Source organism: Triticum aestivum, chromosome 7A (assembly GCF_018294505.1).
Source record: "Triticum aestivum cultivar Chinese Spring chromosome 7A, IWGSC CS RefSeq v2.1, whole genome shotgun sequence".
NCBI classification, from domain to species: Eukaryota; Viridiplantae; Streptophyta; class Magnoliopsida; order Poales; family Poaceae; genus Triticum; species Triticum aestivum.
The window spans coordinates 126,788,577-126,809,981 of NC_057812.1; the positions used below are offsets into that span (position 1 = coordinate 126,788,577).

General features: G+C 42.3%; 1 pseudogene; it reads right to left on the reverse strand.

Moving 5' to 3' along the window:
- The window catches only part of LOC123153160 (probable cyclic nucleotide-gated ion channel 20, chloroplastic), an 89,732-nt pseudogene that overhangs the window by 16,726 nt on the left and 51,601 nt on the right, over positions 1-21,405 (reverse strand).

Consider the following 21,405-nt stretch of genomic DNA (forward strand, 5'->3'; position numbering starts at 1 on the left):
TCAGAAGGTTTCCATGCAAAGATGTCCCGATTCTCATGGATGAACTCGATGAGCGCGCTTTCCTATTTGGGATCCAGGTTATCACTGATGCTGAACTGTTTGGATGAATCGTCAGGAACAAAGTCAACCATCTTAGTATTTGTAGCCGATTTGAACTTCAACGCCGGATCATGCTTTGTAGTCGGCTTTTTCAAAGAGGTCATATCTGTTGGATCAACTTGCTCCTTATAAAATTTCAATTCTTCCGTGGCACAAACCGACTCAGCATAATCCGCATCACCTTCCTCACACTCCAAAGCGATATTTCTGCTTCCATGTACTGTGATAGTCCCCTTATGACCTAGCATTTTAAGCTGTAGATAAACATAGCATGGCCTCGCCATGAATTTAGCATAAGCCGGCCGTCCAAACAAGGCGTGGTACGGACTTTTGATCTTTACCACCTCAAACGTCAATGTTTCTGACCTTGAGTCATAATCATCTCCAAAAGCTACCTCTAAGGCTATCTTGCCAACAGGATATGCAGACTTACCAGGCACCACCCCATGAAAGACCATATTTGATGGTTTAAGATTCTTATCTGTCAACCCCATACGGCGGAATGTGTCATAATATAGAATGTTGATACTGCTTCCCCCATCCATGAGCACTTTAGTAAACTTGTAACCCCCAACTTGCGGGGCTACCACCAGGGCCAAGTGACCCGGATTATCAACCCGGGGTGGGTGATCCTCTCTACTCCATAAAATGGGTTGCTCAGACCAGCGTAAATACTGAGGCACTGCCGGTTCAATAGAGTTTACCACCCTTTTGTGAATCTTCTGATCACGCTTACACAAACTAGTAGTGAAAACATGATATTGCCCGCTAGTTAGCTGCTTGGGATTGCTCTGGTAACCCGACTGCTGCTGTTGCTGCTGATTCCCTTGATGGTTGTAACCTCCCTGGTTGCCTTGGTGCCCTTGATTGATGTGTCCGGTTTGGTTGCCTTGAAACCCTGAACTGGAACCACCACCTCCATAACCCGGCCCGTGGAAACCACCTCCTGAACTGCCGAGCGGGCCATTATCATACTGGAACATATTGGAATTCTTGAAATCCCGCATGATATAATAGGCCTTCCAAAGATGCGACGCTGGCTTCTCCTTTGATCCATGCTTTGGACAGGGCTGATTTAACATGCGCTCCAAATTGGGGCCTGAAACTCCACCCCTCTGGGGCTGCTTGCCCTTACGGCGCTGGCCATTCTCCTGAGCATTGGTGTTAGCAACAAAGTCCAAGCTGCTGTCGGCCTTGCGCTTACCGCTGTTCCCATGGCTTGCCGGATTATGCTACTGACCCTTGGCGTTGCCGTTCTTTTTCCCTTTCCCTGATTTGTCCTCCTCTGAATCCGGGTCCTTGGTATTATTTGAATCGGCATACTTAACCAAAGCGGCCATGAGCGTTGACATATCGTTGCAGTGACGTTTGAGCCTTCCTAATTTCTGTTTGAGCGGCAGGAAACGTCAATTGCCCTCTAATGTAAACACTACGGTGTCTGCATTGATACGATTTGATGAGTGCAAAATCGTTGAGACCCGTTTGACCCAATGGGTCGTGGACTCCCCTTCCTCTTGGACACAAGCGGCCAGATCCATGATTGACATTGGCTGCTTACAAGTATCTTTGAAGTTCTGGATAAACCGGTGCTTCAATTCAGTCCATGATCCGACAGAGTTGGTTGGTAGGCTCTTCAACCAAGTATGAGCTGTTCCTTCCAACATCATGGTGAAATATTTAGCACACACTGCCTCATCCACATCTAACATCTCCATTCCCATCTCATAGCCTTCCACCCACGCCTCTGGTTGCAAATCGGCGGTGTAATTTGGTACCTTGCGAGGTCCCTTGAAGTCCTTGGGCAGTCTCACATTAAGCAAAGCGGGGGTGAGACACGGCACCCCTAAGGAACTGAACACCACACCTGGCTCTACTGAAGTGGTAGGGTGAACCGGAGTATGTTGTCGTGCTCCGTGTCGAGCTGCTAACTCGGCCCCCCGACGCGCGCGGCCATGGTCCACAACATCCTGCGCATTAGCACCTCCCCCTGCCGGGTTGTTTCCTCGTGGTGAATTTCAGCGACGTGCACTGTTGGACACAACCGGTTCGTCCTTCATGTGTCTGCTATAGCTCCGGCTTGGACGGGGAGTGGAATGAATCCTCTCATGACTGTGTGAATATGCCTGCTGTTGATTTAGCGCTGTTTGAAGGAGATCCCTGGCCCGACGTGCTTCCACCGCAACTGGTGACTCGCCGTCGGTTGGGAGGGCTGCCAGGCATCAAGCGGCGGCCACAATATTGTCCAACGGGTTGGAATAATGCCCGAGAGGTGTTGGTACATACTGTGGCACCATGTTGTTCTGGCGAGGTGGGTCCATCGTGCGCGGTTGAACCGGCGCTCCTGTTCCCGGTGCCTCCGCCCGGTTTAATATCCCCAACAGAAACCAAAAAATTCTAAACTAAATTGCTGGACATGAGGAATTTATCTATTAATCATCTGCAAAAAGAATTAACTAAATAGCACTCTCCTATAAAAAATGGCAGAAATTCTCGCGAGCACTAAACTTCCTGTTTTTTACAGCAAGATCAAAAAGATTTTCCCCAAGTCTTCCCAATGGTTCTACTTGGCACAAACACTAATTAAACACAAAAAAAACAACCAAAACAGAGGCTAGATAAATTATTTATTACTAAACAGGAGCAAAAAGTAAGGAATAAAAACAAAATTGGGTTGCCTCCCAACAAGCGCTATCGTTTAACGCCCCTAGTTAGGCATAAGAGTGAAGATATATCTAGGCATTGCCATCTTTGGTAGACAATCCATAAGTGGCTCTCATAATAGATTCATATGGTAATTTAATTTTCTTTCTAGGCAAGTGTTCCATGCCTTTCCTTAACGGAAATTAGAATCTAATATTCCCTTCCTTCATATCAATAATTGCACCAATCGTTCTAAGAAAAGGTCTACCAAGAATAATAGGACATGAAGGATTGCAATCTATATCAAGAAGAATGAAATATATGGGCACAAAATTCCTATTTTCAACAATAAGAACATCATTAATTCTTCCCATAGGTTTTTTAATAGTGGAATCCGCAAGGTGCAAGTTTAAAGAACAATCATCAAATTCACGGAAACCTAGCAAATCACACAAAGTTTTTGGGATCGTGGAAACACTAGCACCCAAATCACACAAAGCATAGCATTCATGATCTTTAATTTTTGTTTTAATTGTAGGTTCCCACTAATCATAAAGTTTTCTAGGGGTAGAAACTTCCAACTCAAGTTTTTCTTCATAAGATTGCTTCAAAGCATCAACGATATGTTTAGTAAAAGCTTTATTTTGACTATAAGCATGAGGAGAATTTAGCACGGATTGCAACAAAGAAATACAATCTATCAAAGAGCAATTATAATAATTAAATTCCTTGAAATCCAAGATAGTGGGTTCGTTGCTATCTAGAGTTTTAACCTCTTCAATCCCACTTTTACCAAATTTTGCATCAAGATCTAAAAACTCCGAATTTTTGGGATGCCATCTAACTAAAGTTGACTCATCTCCAGTCCCATCATTATCAAGATTAATATTGCAAAACAAGGATTTAATAGGGGACACATAAATTACTTTTATATCTTCATCTTTATTCTCATAAAAACTAGAAGAACACACCTTCACAAAGAAATCTTTCTTAGCATGCATCCTAGCGGTTCTTTCTTTGCACTCATCAATGGAAATTCCCATGGCTTTGAGAGACTCATTGATATCATGCTTAGGTGGAATAGATCTAAGTTTCAAAGAATCAACATCATGAGAAATTCCATCCACATTCCTAGCCAACTCATCAATCAAAGCATTGAAACTCTTTTGCGAACTTATAAATTATTTAATACTCGAAATCAGAGGGCATCTTATTATAATTTCCATAAGAATTGTCGTAGGAATCACCATAATTATTAGAGGAATTACTAGGAAACGGCCTAGAATTAAAATTACATCTATACGCGTTGTTACCAAAATTGTTCCTACCAACAAAATGCACATCCATAGATTCATTATTATTCTCAATCAAAGTAGACAAAGGCATATCATTAGGATCAGTAGGAGCACTCTTATTAGCAAACAATTTCATAAGTTCATCCATCTTTCCACTCAAAACATTAACCTCTCCATTCACATGAACTTTTTTACTAGTAGATCTTTCGGTGTGCCATTGAGAATAATTAACCATAATATTATCTAGGATTTTAGTAGCTTCTCCTAAAGTGATTTCCATAAAAGTGCCTCCCGCGACCGAATCTAAAAGATTTCTAGAAGAAAAATTCAACCCGACATAATTTTTTTGTATAATCATCCATAAATTCAATCCATGTGTAGGGCAATTACGTATCATTAATTTCATCCTCTCCCAAGATTGTGCAACATGTTCATGATCAAGTTGCTTAAAATTCATAATATCGTTTCTAAGAGAGATGATCTTAGCGGGAGGAAAATACTTAGACATAAAAGCATCTTTGCACCTATTCCATGAATCAATACTATTTTTTAGACAAAGACGAAAACCAAGCTTTAGCACGATCTCTAAGCGAAAACGGAAATAGCTTAAGTTTAACAATATCATTATCCACATCTTTCTTATTTTGCATATCACACAAATCAACAAAGTTGTTTAGATGGGTAGCGGCATCTTCACTAGGAAAGCCAGAAAACGGATCTCTCATGACAAGATTCAACAAAACAATATTAATTTCACAAGATTCAACATCGGTAAGAGGAGCAATTGGAGTGCTAATAATATCATTATTGTTGGTATTGGCAAATTCACACAATTTAGTATTATCTTGAACCATCGTGACAAGCAAGCAATCCAACACACAAGCAAACAAGCGAAAAGAAGAAGAAAAGCGAACGGAAGGAGAGGACGAAAGGAAAAGAGAGCGAAAAAAATGGCAAGGGTGAAGTGGGGGAGAGGAAAATGAGAGGCAAATGGCAAATAATGTAATGCGAAGGATAAGAGTTGTGATGGGTACTTGGTATGTCTTGACTTGGCGTAGATCTCCCCGGCAACGGTGCCAGGAATCCTTCTTGCTACCTCTTGAGCATGCGTTGGTTTTCCCTTGAAGAGGAAAGTGATACGTCTCCAACGTATCTATAATTTTTGAGTGCTCCATGCTATATCATCTACTGTTTTGGACATTATTGGGCTTTATTATCCACTTTTATACTATTTTGGGACTAATCTATTAACCGGAGGCCCAACCCAGAATTGCTGTTTTGCCTGTTTTAGGGTTTCGAAGAAAAGGAATATCAAACGGAGTCCAAACGGAATGAAACCTTCGGGAACGTGATTTTCTCAACGAACAAGACCCGGGAGACTTGGACCTTATGTCAAGAAATAAAATAGGAGGCCATGAGGTAGGGGGGTGCGCCCACCCCCACCAGGCGTGCCCTCCACCCTCGTGTGCCCACTATTGCTCCACCAACATACTCTTTCCTCCTATATATATCCACGTACCCCCAAACGATCAAAATAGAAGCCAAAACCCTAATTCCACCACCGTAACTTTCTGTATCCACGAGATCCCATCTTGGGGCCTGTTCCGGAGCTCCACCGGAGGGGGCATCGATCACGGAGGGCTTCTACATCAACACCATAGCCCCTCCGATGAAGTGTGAGTAGTTTAACTCAGACCTACGGGCCCATAGTTAGTAGCTAGATGGCTTCTTCTCTCTTTTTGGGTCTCAATACAATGTTCTCCCCCTCTCTTGTGGAGATCTATTCGATGTAATCTTCCTTTTGCGGTGTGTTTGTTGAGACCGATGAATTGTGGGTTTATGATCAAATCTATCTATGAATAATATTTGAATCTTCTCTGAATTATTTTATGTATGATTGGTTATCTTTGCAGGTCTCTTCGAATTATCAGTTTGGTTTTTCCTACTAGATTGATCTTTCTTGCAATGGGAGAAGTGCTTAACTTTGGGTTCAATCTTGCGGTGTCCTTTCCCGGTGACAGTAAGGGCAGCAAGGCACGTATTGTATTGTTGCCATCGAGGATAACAATATGGGGTTTTCTTCATACTGCATGAGTGTATCCCTCTACATCATGTCATCTTGCTTAAGGCGTCACTCTGTTTTTAACTTAATACTCTAGATGCATGCTGGATAGCGGTCGATGAGTGGAGTAATAGTAGTAGATGCAGGCAGGAGTCGGTCTACTTGTCTCGTACGTGATGCCTATATACATGATCATACCTAGATATTCTCATAACTATTCTCAATTATGTCAATTGCTCAACGGTAATTTGATCACCCACCGTAGAATACTTATGCTCTTGAGAGAAGCCACTAGCGAAACCTATGGCCCCCGGGTCTATCTTTATCATATTGATCTCCTACTACTTAGTTATTTCCTTTGCTATTTACTTTGCCTACTTTGCATCTTTTATCATAAAAATACCAAAAATATTATCTTATCATATCTATCAGATCTCACTCTCGTAAGTGGCCCTATAGGGATTGACAACCCCTATTTGCGTTGGTTGCGAGGATTTATTTGTTTTGTGTAGGTGCGAGGGACTCGCGCGTAGCCTCCTACTGGATTGATACCTTGGTTCTCAAAAACTGAGGGAAATACTTACGCTACTTTGCTGCATCATCCCTTCCTCTTCGGGGAAAACCAACGCAGTGCTCAAGAGGTAGCAAGAAGGATTTCTGGCGCCGTTGCCGGGGAGGTCTACGCAAAAGTCAACATACCAAGTACCCATCACATACCCTTATCTCCCGCATTACATTATTTGCCATTTGCCTCTTGTTTTCCTCTCCCCCACTTCACCCTTGCCATTTTATTCGCCCTCTCTCTCTATCCTCCCTCTCTTTCTCTATTTGCCTCTTTTTGCCCGCTTGCTTTCTGTTTGCTTGTGTGTTAGGTTGTTTGCTTCTCGTTATGGCTTGTCCCTTATCTTCTCTGTTGACTCCTGAGTTCGAAATCTTTCACTTTAAATAGAGACTAGGAGAAACTTAAAAGATGCCTAGTTGAGAATAATGGAGTCTTATTGTAATTGTACCTCTGAAATAAACCTGAGAATTTTGCTTCGCAATTTTTATGTTGGATTAAATATGTCTCATAGACAACTCTTGATTGCATTGCCAAAGGCAATTTTATTGAAATCGATCCCCATATCGCACTTGAAATTATAGAAGGTATAGTGGGAACACTACCTCAACAAAAGGGGCCTCATCCTACTCAGGAAGAGACACAAGTTTTTGAAAAAAATTGTGAAGTTACTAAAATCTTGCAGAAATCTCTTGAACCTCTTAAGAACATTAGTGGAAATATTCACCGCATGAATATGTTGATTACCCTTTGCAATAAGCGGTTGGATTCATTAGATCTAAAAATTTCAAAATATGAAGGGAAACGTAAAGAACCTCCCGGATTTGAGCTTGATTCCGCTAAGAAGTTGAAAACCAAAGATGGCAATACCTAGATCTATTCTTGCTTGTTATTCCTAGCTAGGGGCGTTAAACGATAGCGCTTGTTGGGAGGCAACCCAATTTTATTTTTATTCCTTGCTTTTTGCTCCTGTTTAGTAATAAATAATTTATCTATCCTCTGTTTGGTTGTGTTTTTTGTGTTTAATTAGTGTTTGTGCCAAGTAGAACCGTTGGGAATACTTGGGGAAAGTCTTGTTGAACTTGCTGTAAAAAAACAGAAACTTTAGCGCTCACGAAAACTACTGCCATTTTTATTTGAAAAGTGATATTTAGTTAATTATTTTTGCAGATGATTAATAGATAAATTCCTCACGTCCAGCAATTTATTTTAGTATTTTTGGGGTTTCAGATCTTGCGCTAGCTACAGATTACTACAGGCTGTTGTGTTTTTGACAGATTCTGTTTTTCTTGTGTTGTTTGCTTATTTTGATGAATCTATGGCTAGTAAAATAGTTTATAAACCATAGAGAAGTTGGAATACAGTAGGTATAACACCAATATAAATAAAGAATGAGTTCATTACAGTATCTTGAAGTGATCTTTTATTTTGTTTCGCTAACGGAGCTCACGAGATTTTCTACTTTAAGTTTTGTGTTGTGAAGTTTTCAAGTTTTGGGTAAAGATTTGATGGATTATGGAACAAGGAGTGGCAAGAGCCTAAGCTTGGGGATGCCCATGGAACCCCCAAGATAATCTAAGGAAACCTAAAAGCCAAAGCATGGGGATGCCCCGGAAGGCATCCCCTCTTTCGTCTACTTCTATCGGTAACTTTACTTGGAGCTATATTTTTATTCGCCACATGATATGTGTTTTGCTTGGAGCGTCTTGTATGATTTGAGTCTTTGCTTATTAGTTTACCACAATCATCCTTGCTGTACACGCCTTTTGAGAGATCCATACATTATTTGGAATTTGTTAGAATACTCTATGTGCTTCGCTTATATCTTTTTAGTTATATAGTTTTGCTCTAGTACTTCACTTATATCTTTTAGAGCACGGTGGTGGATTTGTTTTATAGAAACTATTGATCTCTCATGCTTCACTTAGATTATTTTGAGAGTCTTAATATCATGGTAATTTGCTTAAAATCCTAATATGCTAGGTATTAAAGATTAGTAAAATTTTCTTAAGAGTGTTTTGAATACTAAGAGAAGTTTGATGCTTGATGATTGTTTTGAGATATGGAGGTAACAATATCAAAGTCGTGCTAGTTGATTAGTTGTGAAATTGAGAAATGCTTATGTTGAAGTTTGCAAGTACCGTAGCATGCACGTATGGTGTCGGGGGAAACTGATCCACGAACACCTATGGGGCCGGCGGACCGGACCCCTTTCGGTTCGGCGAGGGGGCGGAGATCGCACGAAGAGCAGATTGAGGCGAAGCACACGAGCAGTTTACCCAGCTTCGGAGCTCTCTGGAGAGATAACACTCCTACTGCTGCTTGTTTGATTATCTTGTGTTCTTGCTCTAGAGAGAGAGCGTAGTGTTTTTCTGGGTTATGAATGAGTCGAACTTCGCGAACCGGTCGAACCGAACCCTCTCTACGTTGCGCATGGGCCTCCTTTTATACGCTAAAGGGGTCACCGACAGGTGGCAACGCAGAGAAGGGTACAAATGTAAAAAGTGAGGTGGTTGGTACAGTTACTTGTACAGTGCACCCTACCTAACCCTGACGGCAGGGGACAAGGGCATTAAATGCCCATCTGACTCGCCCAAACAGTGCAGAAAAGGACCGTTAGGGGCGCCACCGTTCGCCACGATGGCGATCTTGTCAGCTTCGCATGCCACTGCGCACCGCTGGCTGCACAGCCTCCCGCCACGCGCGCCTGGAGAGGCCCCCAGAGCGACACATTGGTGGATGCGCTGGAGCGTGGGCACAGAGTGGCCGCCTGCCGCGGCAAGCGCCTTGCCGCGGCTGTTATCTTGTCGCGTCCGGAGGCTTGTCACTCACCGGGCCTCGAGGTACCTTGGTTGGTCTTCCCGGCAAGCTCCTCTTGCCGGGGCCTTGTTGCCTTGCGGAGCGCGTGGCGCGTCGCGGCAAGTTCCTTGGAGTGCCTCGGTTGGCCTTCCTGGCAAGCTCCTCTTGCCGGGGCCTAGTCTCCTGAGCTTAAATACTTTGTTCTTGAATGGCTCCAAGGGAACCACGGAGGATCTTGGTGTTAGCCTGGCAAGCCTTGCCGCGGGGTGCTGCAACTGCCCGTGCACAAGTTCGGGGTACTAGGGTACCCCTATTCTAGTACACCGACATATGGTAAACGTTATGCAACAAATTTGAAACATGAGGTGTTATTTGATTGTCTTCCATATGAGTGGCGGTCGGGGACGAGCGATGGTCTTTTCCTACCAATCTATCCCCCTAGGAGCATGCGTGTAGTACCGAGGTTTTTGATGACATGTAGATTTTTGCAATAAGTATGTGAGTTCTTTATGACTAATGTTGAGTCCATGGATTATACGCACTCTCACCCTTCCATCCTTGCTAGCCTCTTTGGTACCATGCATTGCCCTTTCTCACATTGAGAGTTGGCGCAAACTTCGCCGGTGCATCCAAACCCCGTGATATGATACACTCTTTCACACATAAACCTCCTTATATCTTCCTCAAAACAGCCACCATACCTACCTATTATGGCATTTCCATAGCCATTTCGAGATATATTGCCATGCAACTTTCCATCATTCCGTTCATCATGACACATTCATCATTGTCATATTGCTTAGCATGATCATGTAGTTGACATAGTATTTGTGGCAAAGCCACCATTCACAATTCTTTCATACATGTCACTCTTGGTCCATTGCATATCCCGTACACCACCGGAGGCATTCATATAGAGTCATCTTTTGTTCTAGTATCGAGTTGTAATCATTGAGTTGTAAATAAATAGAAGTGTGGTGATCATCATTTTCTAGAGCATTGTCCCAAGTGAGGAATATATAAAAAAGGAGAAAGGCCATAAAAAAGAAAGGCCATAAAAAAGAGAAAGGCCATAAAAAGAAGAGAAAGACCACAAAAAAATGAGAGAAAAAGAGAGAAGAGACAATGTTACTATCCTTTGCCACACTTGTGCTTCAAAGTAGCACCATAATCTTCATGTTAGAGAGTCTCTTGTTTTGTCACTTTCATATACTAGTGGGAATTTTCCATTATAGAACTTGGCTTGTATATTCCAACAATGGGCCTCCTCAAGTGCCCTAGGTCTTCGTGAGCAAGCAAGTTGGATGCACACCCACTTAGTTTCTTTTGTTGAGCTTTCATACATTTATAGCTCTAGTGCATCCATTGCATGACAATCCCTACTCCTTGCATTGACATCAATCGCTGGGCATCTCCATAGCCCATTGATTAGCCTCGTTGATGTGAGACTTTATCCTTTTTTGTCTTCTCCACATAACCCTCCTCGTTATATTCTATTCCACCCATAGTGCTATGTCCATGGCTCGCGCTCATATATTGAGTGAAAGTTTATAGGTTTGAGATTACTAAAGTACGAAACAATTGCTTGGCTTGTCATCGGGGTTGTGCATGATGAGAGCATTCTTGTGTGACGAAAATGAAACATGACTAAACCATATGATTTTGTAGGGATGAACTTTCTTTGGCCATGTTATTTTGAGAAGACATAATTGCTTTGTTAGTATGCTTGAAGTATTATTATTTTTATGTCAATACTGACTTTTGTCTTGAATCTTTCGGATATTAATATTCATACCACAATTAAGAAGAATTGCATTAAAATTATGCCAAGTAGCACTCCGCATCAAAAATTCTATTTTTATCATTTACCTACCCGAGGACGAGCAGGAATTAAGCTTGGGGATGCTTGATACGTCTCCAATGTATCTATAATTTTTGATTGCTCCATGCTATATTATCTACTGTTTTGGACATTATTGGGCTTTATTATCCACTTTTATACTATTTTTGGGACTAACCTATTAACCGGAGGCCCAACCCATAATTGTTGTTTTTGCCTGTTTTAGGGTTTCGAAGAAAAGGAATATCAAACGGAGTCCTAATGGAATGAAACCTTCGGGAACGTGATTTTCTCAACGAACAAGACTCGGGAGACTTGGACCCTACGTCAAGAAATAAAACAGGAGGCCACGAGGTAGGGGGGCGCGCCCACCCCCACCAGGCGCACCCTCCACCCTCGTGGCCCCCCTGTTGCTCCACCGATGTACTCCTTCCTCCTATATATATATATCCACGTACCCCCAAATGATCAGAACAGGAGCCAAATCCCTAATTCCACCATTGTAACTTTCTGTATCCACGAGATCCCATCTTGGGGCCTGTTCCGGAGCTCTGCCGGAGGAGGCATCGATCACGGAGGGCTTCTACATCAACACCATAGCCCCTCCTATGAAGTGTGAGTAGTTTACCTCAGACCTACGGGTCCATAGTTAGTAGCTAGATGGCTTCTTTTCTCTTTTTGGATCTCAATACAATGTTCTCGCCCTCTCTTGTGGAGATATATTCGATGTAATCTTCTTTTTGCGGTGTGTTTGTTGAGACCGATGAATTGTGGGTTTATGATCAAGTCTATCTATGAATAATATTTGAATCTTCTCTGAATTCTTTTATGTATGATTGGTTATCTTTGCAAGTCTCTTCGAATTATCAGTTTGGTTTGGCCTGCTAGATTGATCTTTCTTGCAATGGGAGAAGTGCTTAGCTTTGGGTTCAATCTTGCGGTGTAGTTTCCCGGTGACAGTAAGGGCAGCATGGCACGTATTGTATTTTTGCCATCGAGGATAACAAGATGGGGTTTTCTTCATATTGCATGAGTGTATCCCTCTACATCATGTTATCTTGCTTAAGGCGTCACTCTGTTTTAACTTAATACTCTAGATGCATGCTGGATAGCGGTCGATGAGTGGAGTAATAGTAGTAGATGCAGGCAGGAGTCGGTCTACTTGTCTCGGACGTGATGCCTATATACATGATCATACCTAGATATTCTCATAACTATGCTCAATTCGGTCAATTGCTCAACAGTAATTTGTTCACCCACCGTAGAATACTTATGCTCTTGAGAGAAGCCACTAGTGAAACCTATGGCCCCCGGGTCTATCTTTATCATATTGATCTCCTACTACTTAGTTATTTCCTTTGCTATTTCCTTTGCCTTTATTTTACTGTTCATCTTTTATCATAAAAATACCAAAAATATTATCTTATCATATCTATCAGATCTCACTCTCGTAAGTGGCCCTATAGGGATTGACAACCCCTATTTGAGTTGGTTGTGAGGATTTATTTCTTTTGTGCAGGTGCGAGGGACTCGCGCGTAGCCTCCTACTGGATTGATACCTTGGTTCTCAAAAACTGAGGGAAATACTTACGCTACTTTGCTGCATCATCCCTTCCTCTTCGGGGAAAACCAACGCAGTGCTCAAGAGGTAGCAGAAAGGGTGACGCAACAAAGCAGCGTAAGTATTTCCCTTAGTTTTTCAGAACCAAGGTATCAATAGGAGACCACGCGCGAGCCACCTCATACCTACACAAACAAATAAGAACCTCACAACCAACGCGACAAAGGGGTTGTCAATTCCTTCATGTCCTCTTGCAAGAGTGAGATCTGATAGAGATAATAATAATAAGATAAATATTTTTGGTATTTTTATGATGTAGATTGAAAGTAAAGATTTCAAAATAAACGGTGCCAGAAATAGCTAGTTGACGGGAAATTAATATGATGGAAGATAGACCCAGGGCCATAGGTTTCACTAGTGGCTTCTCTCAAGATAGCATAAGTATTGCGGTGGGTGAACAAATTACTGTCAAGCAATTGATAGAATTGAGCATAGTTATGAGAATATCTAGGTATGATCATGTATATAGGAATCACGTCCGTGACAAGTAGACCGACTCCTGCTTGTATCTACTACTATTACTCCATACATCGACCGCTATCCAGCATGCATCTAGAGTATTAAGTTCATAAGAACAGAGTAATGCTTTAAGCAAGATGACATGATGTAGAGGGATAAACTCATGCAATATGATATAAACTCCATATTTTTATCCTCGATGGCAACAATACAATACGTGTCATTTCCCTTTCTGTCACTGGGATCGAGCACCGCAAGATTGAATCCAAAGCTAGGCACTTCTCCCATTGCAAGAAAGATCAATCTAGTAGGCCAAACCAAACTGAAAATTCGAAGAGACTTGCAAAGATAACCAATCATACATAAAAGAATTCAAAGAAGATTCAAATATTGTTCATAGATAATCTTGGTCATAAGCCCACAATTCATCGGATCTCGACAAACACACCGCAAAAGAAGATTACATCGAATAGATCTCCAAGAGAATCGAGGAGTACTTTGTATTGATATTCAAAGAGAGAGAAGAAGCCATCTAGCTAATAACTATGGACCCGAAGGTCTGAGGTAAACTACTCACACATCATCGGAGAGGCTATGGTGTTGATGTAGAAGCCCTCCGTGATCAATGCCCCCTCCGGCGGAGCGCCGGAAAAGGCCCCAAGATGGGATCTCACTGGTATAGAAGGTTGCGGCGGTGGAATTAGGTTATCGTGGTGCTCTCCGATGTTTTCAGGGTACATAGGTATATATAGGGGGAAGAAGTAGGTCGGAGGAGCCATGAGGGGCCCATGAGGGTGGAGGGCGCGCCCAAGGGGTAGGCGTGCCCCCTGCCTCGTGGCTTCCTCATTGGTTGCTTGACGTCCACTCCAAGTCCTCTGGATCACATTTTTTTCCAAAAATCACGCTCCCGAAGGTTTCATTCCGTTTGGACTCCGTTTGATATTCTTTTTCTGTGAAACACTGAAATAGGCAAAAAACGGCAATTTGGGCTGGGCCTCCGGTTAATAGGTTAGTCCCAAAAATAATATAAAAGTGTATAAATAAGCCCATTAAACATCCAAAACAGAATATATAATAGCATGGAGCAATCAAAAATTATAGATACGTTGGAGACGTACCAATGTGGCCTTGCGCATGGGCATGTACAGAACATAGGTATGATACACTAATGGAGAAAATTGCAACAGCTAATCCTAAGGAAATTATTAAGAAGATTCTCCAAAGTGTGTGCAAGGCTGATTATGTGGATGATAACATCTAATAATGCTTCATCAGTTGGATTAAAGATTACAAAGACCTTCCAGTTGTTGATCATATGGATAAGATTAGGAAGAAGATCATTTTTTCACAAAGGGGATTACCCCGGAAGAAGATCATGGAGAAGATTTACACAAGGTAAGAGATAGCCGGTATAATGGAAGGGCTTATCCTGCCAAGTGTGTTACATGAGTTGAACATGAAGAGCCGAGGGCTGCACTATGAAATCCAGAAGAGTGGAGCAATGTCAGCTGAGATTTTAGGAATAACAAAAGATGGGAAGAATTGGAGAGTAGCAGTTGATATAAATTGTGGATGTGGACATTGGTAGCTTTCTGGAAAACAATGCACTCATGCTATAGCTCTATTTGGAAAAGTTCTTAATATTGAGAAGTTTGTAGATGATTACTATTTAGTAGAGGTTCAAGATGGATTATCAGTTGGAGTTACTCCAATGTGTGACAAGACTCAATGGCCAAAATTTGACCCTGGCTTTGAAATGATTCCTCCAAACCTAGAAAGGTCTGCTGGTAAACCAAGGAAGAGAAGACATAATGCTAGTGGAGGCAGGAAAAATATGTCATATCAATGCAAAAGGTGCTTTCAAAAGATGCCATATCTTGCCATACTGCTACTCACACTACATTAGGGCGGGAGCTTCCTCTACCTCGTCCAAAAAAAATCCCATTTACACGTGATAAGCAAGATTCATTTTTTGATAGAAAAGTTCATTTGACTATAGATCTGGTAGGAAGTCAAGTGGTTGTAAAAACATGATTATGGCAAACCTTATTAAGAAATCTGTGAAAATGGTGGCATATATCTCTCTGGATATCTTCTGGTAAGCTGCTCAAAACCTCTTCTTCATTCACTCCTCTCATAACCACCCAACTAAACCTTTCTGCATGTCTAATCCTCCTTCTCAAATCTTCTGGGAGTTACCTGTGGCTCATCCATTGTTCAATATCATGTCTCCTCAGTTGCATTTCCAATCTCCTGTGAGTAAGAAAATAGTCCTATGAATTACTTTCCAGTTGGCAACAAAACCAGTCCATAAGAAGGATGAAGTTGCTATTCAGCGGCTTACCTTTTTCCAAGTGATTGAAGGAAAATCTGCATGTTATTGACAAGTAACGCAAAAAGGAAAAGCCCCAAGGCAATGATACCCTTTGTGAATAGAACTTCCCATACATTATAGGTTGGCACCAGATTACCTGCCAAAGTACTTATTTGCTGAAACCCCCAAAATAACGAATATTAGTAGCGGTTAATAGCAGGTTCTGTGGTTAGCAACACAGATTGTTCATAGATTCCATATTTGAAAAAACCATTTGCAGTATCAAAACTGACATCGAATTGTTGAACCACCGCTGCCTCTTTACTCTGTCCAGCCCACCAATGCCATACCCACAGTCTATAAACTGAGCACATGATGTTATATTAAGTGCAAACCAAGAATTATGTAGACAATGATTAACACTCTGCATAAAATGTGAAAAGATACATGTTATCATAACTAACATCTGGGATAATAATTAAGAGGGTTGGGGAACCAAACTACTAATGACGAAAAACCAAATGAGCACTCGGGTTGCAATATTTTCCATTGTGGAGAGATAAATCCCTAAATTGAAGAACATAATCGAGTACAGAAACTCAACTGCATACCTAATATCATCAACCAAATAAGATAAGTTGGCAGTCTATATGCATATGAACAGTGCAAGGTCGTGGTTCTCCTTTTTATACATCAGAAACTTTGGTTAGTATATCTCAAACACCACACCTTGCACCATTTATTTTTTGCTAGTTGGGTTGCTAAATCCCCAGGTGACATAAATATAATTGATATACAGTTGGGTAATCTGGTATTATCTTCAAAAATAAGGATGCATTTGAAGCACGCATGAATGATATGGTATATGTTTGAGAGACTGACCTGTAATCCAAAGAGGTACCAAAGCGAACCAACCACATGTCCGGCCAAAATAAATACAAGAAGATTAATCACAAAATTAGCCCATGCTGATTCAAAAATGAATCCATTAGCAGATTTCCCACCAAGTAATTGCACAAATCTGAAGACACGTGGGGCATACTGAACAAGAACTGTAGAACGCAACAAATTCTTCGCATAGTTTGCACCGGATACCCCAATGTACTTAGGGATAACCCGTCCTATCATCACATGCATCAGGGAGAAATGAAAATGTCAAACGTGGGTAACATATTTCCAACAACATATTAATTTATGTGATTGTAGAAGCTTGTGGCTTTTTATAACTCCAACCACACCAGTTGAAGAAACACATTTGTATGCACCAGCTTGTTGGAGTAGATCCTTACTCTCTTCCAATGGGCCAAAGGCCAACACATGTCCACAGTGCATGCTCATGTAGAAGTGTAGGGAAATAAGCAAAGCAGTCATGATATAACAGACCAAACACACAACTAGTACAATATCTAAAACAACAACGTTAGAAAAACCGAGTTATATCTGCAATGCTAATTGTAGACGAGTACTTGAAACTCTCAAATTGTAGTGCAGAAGCCTCTGAATACTTTGCGACGCCAACCAGCAGAATATTCTTATTTACTTATGAAAAATAGGCTCAACACCTGGGACCTAACTTATTGGGACTAGCATGAATAACTAAGACTGAAAGAGCTTTCAAGGAAATTGTAAGAGGAAAATTGAATACAACATGCGTAATTGAAAATGTGTTATGTCCCCCAAGACTACATGCCCTTTATATAGTGTTCAAGACTGCAATGGACTCCAGTGCATACTCTTAATAATCCAACACTCCCCTCAATATGGGCCTGATGCAATCATGCCCATCTTTAGACATATTGCAATAGACTCACTAAGACGTTTCCTTGACTAAAGTCACCTAACCAACAATCAAAGGCACAACCAATACCAGCAACAAGGCCTCCACTTTACAAGGCTTGCTTCAGCTGCCATGACTGAAGTAAAATATGAGATTGGTATACTCACATACCAATATCACGATAGACCACTGTACCCACCATGATCACCACCTCCACCCTAGCCTCTATCAGAATACAATGCTCCAACTCTTACAAACACAACCACTAGTCTGGTCTTCACCTCTCTACCCCGGCTACCTCTGCCAAGTTCAATCACCTTCCTAGACCTCTCTTATAGTTCCATCTCCTGGACCACCAGAAAGACCTCCATAGCCACCAAGATCACCATCGAGCTTACCACCGCTGGCACCTCCAAACCTACGACATTCATCACCGTTGATACCGAATTCAATGTCACCAACATTCCCCCCTCATTACATGGCATATCTAGCATGCCCTGAACCTCCCGCATCAAGCCAATTAAACTCTCAACAACCACAAACCACACGGAACAACATACTAACGACTCTAATGTGCATTCTCGTCATTATTTACAGAGTTATAGTGCTTACAATTGTACCAGACTCTTATTAGAATACAAACTGAGTCTCTTATTAGACCCTAATACTAAGTTACTAGCCCTCCAATAGAAAAAAATAATGTTAAGAACTTGAAGAAACAAATTATTTCCGAGGAAAACATGGACAGTGATTTTTCTAAACAAAAATAAGTGTTAGTCACATAATTTTAAAAGGCAACTTACTCATTTCTAATATAAGCAACTTATATTCAAGCGAACAAAACACATAGTACCTGAGGAACTGGAAGCATAATAGATAGGTCGGCTATGAAAGCACCATGAAGATAGCGCATAGCAATTTTCTTAGGCTCGTCAACTAAATCTCATGTTCCCGCTATTCTTGACTCTGGATCCACATAGGACATCCTAAACTGCAAAAAAACATCTCATGCATGTTGATCCCTATTCTCGAGTCCTTAGAACAAACAAAAGATATTCAAAGTTCTGAAAACAGGAATTTGTAATGACAAAGCAGAGCTTAGAAAGAAAGGATGGGCCCTGACCCCTCCTAAATGGGAATATCAGAATTAAGTATCGCACGTTGGTAGTTATGCACAAATAATGATGTGTAACGCCCCGAGACCGTTGCGCCAGGTGTCTTCCAGTTATTCGCTGTTGTTGCCTTGTCATTGCTTGCGTGTCATGCATTGCATATCATGTCTTCATGTGCATTTCTTTTGCATACATGTTCGTCTCATGCATCCGAGCATTTTCCCCATTGTCCGTTTTGCAATCTGCCGCTCCTATGTCACCCGGTGTCCCTTTCTACCTCTTTTTGTGTGCGGGCGTTAAACGTTTTCGGATTGGACCGAGACTTGTCATGCGGCCTTGGTTTACTACCGTAGACCGCCTGTCAAGTTTCGTGCCATTTGGACTTCGTTTGATACTCCAACGGTTAACCGAGGAACCGAAAAGGCCTCGTTTGTGTTGCAGCCCAACACCCTTCCAATTTGGCCCAAACCCCACCAAAACCTCTCCCATCATCTAGAGCGTTCGATCACGATCGCATGGCCACAAACCGTGCTCAATTTGGAGCCTCCTAGCTCCTCCTACCCATAAAACTAGGTCTCCCCCGAAATTTTCGGGTCTCCCCTACCGTAAACCTAGATCCTCTCCCTCTCGCCGTGCCGGACACATCGCTGCCACCAGCTGCCGCTTGCCACATGTCACCCCGGGTCCTCCCCGCGCCGAAGCCCGCCGGGCCCGAGGAGAGCCCCCGCGGCCCGGGTCTTCTCGCGCCGCCGCCCGAGCTTCCTCTTCCTATCGCGCTGCCCGGGTCCTCCCTTGCGCTCCTGCCCGCCGTCTCGTCGCCGGTCCTCCCCGACACCGGCGACCACCAACGATTCCACGCTGGCGACCGCCGATGACGCCACGCCCCACACCGCCCGAGGTCGCCGCCACCATCGCGGCCCTTCTCCGAGTCCGGCGACTCCCTCGCCGTCCGCCGCCTCGACCCCGGCCTACCTCCGCATCTCCGGCGACAGCCCGGCCGGTGAACCTCGTTTTGTGTGCCACCGCGACCCGGGTCTGGATCGGGAGCACAGTAAACCCTAGATCCACTAGGGTTGACTTTCCCCTCTCCCCTTATTTTTTGCCATCTTCATCATGTCATATCTCTGCATCCGTAGCTCCGATTTGCGCGTGTAGCATATCAAAATGTTCGTCCCGATGAGTACATCATTTCATCTCAGTGCATCATTTTCATTTGAGCTCATCTTGATGCCCGAAATGCTATTGGGAGAGGGATATGTGGTGAATTTGTCAGATCTGTTGCATCAAATAGCTATTTGTCATTTTTGCCATGTTTAATGTGTGCATGCTATGATCCTGAGCTCAACATGTGTTTTGTTAAATGCCATGCCATCTTTACAGAGGTGCTTTCCATGTATTTTTGTGATATTTGTGGTGACTAGCACAAGCTTGCAAAGTAGTGTAATCGGTAATACTGATTTCAGGGACTTAGAATTTCACTAAGTCCTTGTCCTGATTTTATTGTTAGGCCATATGTTCATGTTGTTTCCTAGTGATCCATGCCTCTTTTGAGGATGATCAGTAATGATGATTTGTTAACATTATGGTGCTATATCAATCCATGTATTTTTTTGCAATTATGGAGTACACTATCTTGAGTCAATCGAGCTCTACTTTTGCTATATCGTGAATCCTGGCAGATTGTTGACATGATTAGCGATTTTGCCGAGGATGTTGCTATTGATCCGTGCATGCTATGATGTTGTTCTTGCCATGTATAGCTTCTATGCTATGTCTTATTGATGGGTGTATGCTTAGTTGGTCATGCCATGCTCTGTAGTGAGTGCATCGAGCTCGTAAACATGCATACTCGTTAACTGATTTGCATGCTCCAGTTTTTCACCAAGTCTGAGATCTGTTTATGTTTTTGCCATGTTCACATGCTTGCAATTGTATTTTCCGATCCCTTTTGGCTCAAGGTCACTAAGTGACTTTTTTAAGTGCTTTGAGTAGCTTCATGCCATGCCTTTCTTGGCCATGTTAAGTTCCTGTAGCATGCAGTTTTCATGCTCTAAAGTGTGCTTCCTGATGTTAAATTCCAGACTTGTGTTAATTTCACTAAATCTGAAACCTGTTATCATTTGCACTTTTGCCATGCTTGTTTGAACCTGTTAATGGATGAATTAGCCGTAGCTCAGTGTTCATCTTTTGTCAAGCATCATGAGTGGATCCCTGACATGTATTTTGTTGTCATGTTTGACTGTTGTAGCATATTTATCTCGATGCATTTAGTTGGTCACTTGCTGTTTATCGTAGACCGGTGCCATATTTGTTTTGCTTGCCATTTCCAAACCGTGCATCCGATTCCGGTGATCTTTATATCGATTTCAACCGAAATCACCTCACCTTTCCAGTGGCACTCTTGGATTTCCAAGTTGAGGCCAGTTTAAACCATTCCTTGTCAAATCATGCATATGCATCACATACCGCATCCCGCATATCATACCATGTTCGTGTGTGGTTTGTTTACTATGTTGTGTGCTTCTTTCCGGTGTTGCTTCTTCGGGTTGGTTCCGATAACGTCGCGTTTTTGAGGACCCGTTCGACTATGTCCGTTTGTCTTCTTCATGGACTCGTTCTTCTTCCTGGCGGGATTTCAGGCAAGATGACCATACCCTCAAAATCACTTCTATCTTTGCTTGCTAGTTGCTCGCTCTTTTGCTATGCCTATTCTGTGATACCTACCACTTGCTTATCATGCCTCCTATATTGTTGAGCCAAGCCTATAACCCACCTTGTCCTAGCAAACCGTTGTTTGGCTATGTTACCACTTTGCTCAGCCCCTCTTA